This window comes from Schistocerca gregaria, chromosome 8, assembly GCF_023897955.1.
Source record: "Schistocerca gregaria isolate iqSchGreg1 chromosome 8, iqSchGreg1.2, whole genome shotgun sequence".
NCBI lineage: Eukaryota > Metazoa > Arthropoda > Insecta > Orthoptera > Acrididae > Schistocerca > Schistocerca gregaria.
This window is the reverse complement of record NC_064927.1, coordinates 488,966,295-488,972,723: the sequence shown is the minus strand read 5'-3', so window position 1 is coordinate 488,972,723 and position 6,429 is coordinate 488,966,295. Positions and strand designations below refer to the sequence as shown.

The 6,429-nt window shown below is 36.1% G+C and overlaps 1 protein-coding gene across 4 annotated transcripts in view; it reads left to right on the top strand.

Moving 5' to 3' along the window:
• Positions 1 to 1,609: 1,609 nt before the first annotated feature.
• LOC126285382 (vesicular glutamate transporter 1-like) overlaps positions 1,610 to 6,429 on the top strand; it is a 136,712-nt gene continuing 131,892 nt past the window's right edge. The window contains exon 1 of one of the 4 annotated variants that reach the window (XM_049984720.1): positions 1,610 to 1,957. The gene's annotated coding sequence lies outside the window, so the exon portion shown is untranslated. The remainder of the gene's footprint in view (positions 1,958 to 6,429) is intronic. The other 3 variants (XM_049984719.1, XM_049984721.1, XM_049984718.1) reach the window with 3 other exon arrangements.

Genomic DNA, 6,429 nt, shown 5'->3' with positions numbered 1-6,429 from the left:
TAAGGATTTTTTCAGTCTTTCTAAATTTATGGTGAGCAATTCTCTTCCTTTCACTTTGTTATAAATTTTCATACCCATATAATGTGGAGTTTGAGCATTAAGTTTTAAAAAGTGGGTGGGTAGCATAAAATTATTTTGTTTTCTGGTGGTGTAATCATGTTGAAAACTATTTGCTACAAATAAATCGTGGTTACTGTGCACAAAGATAATCAGCTCCTATATGTATAGTGAGGGAACACTTAGTATGCTCAGATTTTTTAGGAGCGGGCGATATGATTTTCATCGCCCTACATTGTGCATATTCCTAATGGTGGTTTTCTGAAGTTTTAGTATTAGACACATATGATTTGAAGTACCCCAAAACACATTCCATACCTTATTACTGACTCAAAGTAGCAGTAGGAGGAGATGCTGAATGATAGACTATGGGAGAAAAGAGGAGCTTGGAAGAGGATCTGGACTATGGGAGAAAAGAGGAGCTTGGAAGAGGATCTGGACTATGGGAGAAAAGAGGAGCTTGGAAGAGGATCTGGACTATGGGAGAAAAGAGGAGCTTGGAAGAGGCAGAAACATTTCAGAGAGAGGAAAAATATCAAAAAGATAAAAGTTCAAAGACATTGTCCACATCCTCCATATGAAGCCCTACTGTAGTCCAAGAAGCTTCTATGGGAGGGGCTGGCTACCTTCAGTGCTCACCATAATGAAGAGGAGGTAACAGCACGACCAGAACGAGAGGATCTACCAGTGTGGCCACCTGCCATACAGAGGACCATTGACAAGATCTGGAGCCAATGTACTATAATGGCTCTGATGAGAATTTCTGAAACCTCACCGAAATTTCACTGTTTCTCTAGAAGAGGAAGCAATGACGTGAGCTATGGCGTGCTCACTGTACCGTAAGGAGATAGCATTTTTTTGTAGGTGTGCTGTGGGTCGTCTATTCTAAACCGACTGCCAGAAATTATTTTTTATTAGTTTTTATCGTTCCTGACATGTACTTTAAATATTTTATGTTTCTGTATTCTGGGATATAATAAGTTTGTATAAATTCCAGCATCCCAGAATATTCAATATTTCTATAAATAGCTGTACTCTCCGCCCGGAAGTTCACCTTTGTTCTGGCTGTGTGATTGTGTGATGGTGTCGGTAATAAACGTGGCTTTCATTTCTAAATGTTGTACTTCACTGACGACCCTGCCTTCGGATTTTGACTTCAACGTGATTTTCACGTGACAGTACCACTGGCCCTACACTGATCTTATTTTAATTATAAAAATAAAAGTACAAACTTGCAAGTATGTGAACACGTGTGAATGTTCCGTGGTGGTTCTAGCGGCTTGCACACACACACACACACACACACACACACACACACACACACACACACACACACACGCGCGCGCGCATATTTATTACAGTTATTCTTTGGGAAATTATTGTGTGAAATAGACGTAGCTGTCGATCAAAGACCGACCGTGGGCGCGTCGTTGGTGTCATATAAGTCAAATTTGCCGCTACCAGTCCTGTTGCACTGTGGTCGATTGCCGTTTTAGATACATCGCAATTGTCTATGCATAGAAATGATATACGTGATTGCTCTTGTCCTGTTAATTATTCACTAGGAACAACTTGGATCAGGTCCCTCCATTTACAACGACTGATTTTCAAAAACAATTCAACAGGACGAATTTTTCACATACGTGGATAAGTAATATTAGGTTGAGGGTTGGCAACAGTGTCGTGTTTATTGACAGCTTGGGATCCAGTCCTTCTGTCAAACGTGCAAACCGGTAGGGGAGGGATCTGTTGCAAGGTGCAACAACAGGTGTTCGATATGTTACCATATGGTTAGGTAATTGTTACTAAAACTGATAATAAATGCACTGCAAGTTAATTGTTGAATGGAATGTGGTAAAATCGAATGTCACGGCAAGGATTTCGAAAGTATTTGCTAGAGGTATGAACTGCTTGTACTGCTGTGTTAACTTAGTGACAGACGCTATCGTTTGTATATAAAGACTTCACGAGAACGTATGAATAACACACAAAAGAACATTTCCAGTAAGGGTTCGTAGATATTGTGGCTCTGACCATGTACTGTCATGTTTTGTTTTATAATTGCTGCAGCATATTGTTGCATTTCCATACTCTTTCATATTATGAAAAATCCCAAAGTTACCATTTTTCTGTTGTTTTGTCGGTTGTTATTCAGAAGCTCCCTAAGCACTCAGTGAAACTACTAGCAAGGCAACTAAATGCATGAAATAAACTGTTATAGTTACATGAAGTAAAATATCCCCATATTCTATTACGATCATTGGCAGAAACATCACATTAAACTGTTTCCCAGTTTCATGTTCCGTGGGATAATTTTGTGCAGCAAATTGTAATGATATGATTCATTTTACATTCACATTTTAAATTAATTTATAAATGGTACGGCTATATGCAGAATATTTTTTTTTTTTTTTTTTTTTTTTTTTTTTTTTTTTTTTTTTTAATGTAGAGATATGGGTTAGTCATTTCTATCCACCACATTTTACACAGTACAATAATAGAAATCCTTCTAAGGATAGGGGTTGATAAGGAACAACTTTTTCAGTTTGTTTTAAAATTTTAGTTTGCTGTCAGTCAGACATTCTATATCACAAGATAAAAGATTAAAAATTTTTGTTGCTGCATTGTGCACCCATTTTGATGCTATTGGCGATCTTAAAATGGAGTAATGAATGTCTTTTTACTTCTGGTGTTGTAATTATATACACCATTGTTCCGTTTGAACTTAATGGATTATTTGCAACAAATTTCATGAGTGAATAAATGTAGGCCTACTGTGAAGCAGTAATCAGCATTCCGAACTCCTTAAACAAATGTCTATAGAATGATTGTTGGGGAGCTAAAGATGAGTTACCACAGAACATTATTCCATACGACATTACTGAATGAAAATATGCAAATTATCCCAGTTTACCAATTTGTCTTTTCCCAAGATTTACGATGAGTCTATGTGCAAATGTGGCTGAACTATGAGTTCCAAAATGTACTTTCTTCCAGATTCAATTATCACCAATATGGACACCTAAGATTTTGAAGTTTCCATCCTATTTATTATTTTGTGCCCGTGTTAAAAGTATCATTTGTGTAGTGCCCCTAATTGCACATTACTGAATATCTTACGTCTTTTTAAAACTGAGGGTTAGACAATTTGCAGAAATCCAGGTAATGATGCTTTTAAGATCATTGTTTACCATTTGTTCCGTTTGTGTATGTATGCTTGGATTGATTATAGTATTAGTATCATCTGCAAAAAGGACTAATTCTGGTTGTTGTATATTAGATAGGTCATTTACATAAATGAGGAACAATAGTGGGCCTCAGATTGAGCTTTGTGGGAGAATCCCATAAGTGATTTCTCCCCAGCCAGAATTACGTCTCTGGACTATATTGATCGAATTACTAATAACAACTTTCTGCATTCTTTTGGCTAGATATGACATTATCCATTGGTTGGCTATAGCATCAGTCCCATCAAACTTAAATTTATCTTGGATAATACTGTGATTCATAAAGTCATATGTCTTAGGTAGGTCACAGAAATTACCAACTGGTGCTATTTTATTATTTAATGTGTATAAAATTTGGTGAGCGAGCATGTAAGTGGAATTGGAGCAACCCTCCTGAAACTCAGACTGTGATTTGCTGAGGATATAGTTGTTGCTTAGGTGACATACTATTTTTAGAATACATAACCTTGTCAGAGATCTTGGAAAATGATGTTAGCAGTGAAACCGGTCAGTAGTTATTGGCATCACTCTCAGCCCCTTTCTAAAAGGCAGAATTAATAATGGCATATTTCAGCTGCTCTGGAAAAATACCTCGAGTTAGTCATGCATTACATATTTATTATATCAGAACAAATCTTTAGTACTCTATTGGAAACACCATCAAAACTAGATGAGCTTTACGTGTGAGAGAATCCATAATTTTTCTTAATTTCAGAAGGAGAAGTTGGCGATAAATTCATATGATTTAATTTTATTAGTTACTTTTTCAGCATACTGCTGTGATTTTTCTTTTGAACTCTGTATACCTGTATTTTCTACTATATGTAAGAAATGATTATTAACTGTGTTTCTGTCTTGTGTGTGTTCCTTTTTTTAACAACCTCCTTTATTAATTTTGAGTAGTTTTTGTAGTGTGCAATTACTGCATTATTGCATGCTCTCTACTTGATCTTGCTAACAGATGCATTTCCTTTTCCCTAGCTAAATAAAGTTTAATCCCTCTATTGACCCATAGTTTTTTTGCATGGTTGTTTAATGTCCTACCTGATTATCTCATGTAGATAGCTATTTTCAAATAATGATGTATATAGTATTTTTTTATTTGCCTGCATTCCTTGGATTATACTATGCAACTGAAAACCATTTGCCTGTTTATTCTGCAAACAGCACGTATATAATCATTTCTTGTTTTTTTTTTTTTTTTTTTTTTTTTTTTATATCGCATATCATGAATCTGGTGGTAAGGAAAAATTCCAGAGGTGTAAAAAAAATCAAAATAACTTGATGAGGCAGCTACTTAAAACAGCATGTACTTTATAGCAACAAATTAGCATTTCTGACTTGTGTTATTAGCAATGGACTTTAGCTGCACTCTAAATATGCTTCAGTGAATAAATATTTTTACTAGCACTAAGTCGGTGCTTTGGAAAAGGAAGGTTAGGTTATTCAGCAAGTTGACTTGCCTCTGTGCATGTTACACACATTTATGCGTACCACTGTTTATTAGAGTGTGACTACATAATGGCCCTCAAACTGTAACATGTAAAGCATGCCCCATGGATTCACTGAAGCCTTCATCACTGGTTTACCTACTCACAAGCAAGCCGTCACCATTGAGTATAACCTAGACCTCAGGCTACAATACAGATTAGTTATCTCCACAACCACCATTTCATATTCACATTTATTGGTTTCACTAACTTGCAACCAAAAGTCACCCTGCAGTGTATTGTTGACTGTGTGCCACAAGAAGCTACATTCCAAAAAATATATATGGGAGGGAAGGGAAGCATTGTTGGTATCCTGCTCTCCTCCCTGCTCCTTTTCTTTTTTGCATACATGTGACATGACACACCACATCATAATAATTAGTAGCAAATATTGTATTTCTGATTTACAGTGTGTCAGGTAAAAGATATAAGTAATAACAATTTTGTATGGTATAACACTAATAATTATTACTTATGTTTAATTGTGTTTAACAGCACTGAATATGAAGATGTGTTTTTGGTTTTATTTACACCTGGTGTGGAATTCTTCTAAAGAGTACAGAGGCACATCAGGCATGTGGTTCCTTACACTTAAAGTGTTAGTCTCTCTCTTGCATTTAACATTGTTTGGTAGAGAATTGAAGATTTGAGGACTACCACACCCCCCTCCCATGCCTCTGTGTTAATAACTGATTCTATAGGTCACTGTGGAGATCATACTTTCCTGTAGTGTTATGACTATGATGTACTGGTTCACTATTTCTCTCATTGTGAATGAATTTGTTTCCAGTACAAATAGTGGAATACATACATTGTGAAATTTGTCATAATTTCAGTCCATCTGAAAAGCCCTTTACATGACACTCTTGGAAGAGCACTACAGAAGACTGACTGCTATTTCTGTTTAAATAAAGGTTTAGTATCTCTTATGCATTTAATATTGCTGGGTAGATAACTCAAGATTTACTTTGAAATTGGAATGTTTCCTCAAAAGATTGTACATGGAGTCCAAAATGTCTGGGAACACTTTCACTTATTTAATGCACAAGGACTAAACATTGCACAGATGTCATACATATTGCACTTTATGGAGGAACAAAATTGTTGTGCCAGTGGTAAATGGCCTTCTTTGTTGGTGCTTCTTACCGTACTTGGTAGTAAACATCCGTTGAACAGCCGTAGCAAACTTATTTTCGTCAAACTCCAGCACGTAGAAAGCTCACTCTGCACCTGAACTCACCATGTTTGCAACTAGCACTGACTATCAGCAAATTACCAAACTACATTGTGGCAGTATACATGAAAAAAGCTTTCAGGGTTTCTCTTCAAAATGACATACATATATATCATATCAGTACAATGTTTGGTTCTTGTGCAATAAATAATTGGAAGTGTTCCTGGACTTTATGTACACCCTGTACTACAATACATTAAGAATTGAAAACCGATTGTTTTGAGAGAGTGGTGTCTCTAAGACAGGATATGATTCTCTTGTCAGATGTTGCTGATGATTATTGTTGGGAGAATATGATTGTTCCAACTTACTTTGCTGCCTGCTTGAATATCTAAAAGATCTGCAGGAATAAGTTTGTTTTATTGGCTGGTTGTAAAGGATAATACCAGTTGCCTCTGGATTCTTGTTAAAGTATGGAATT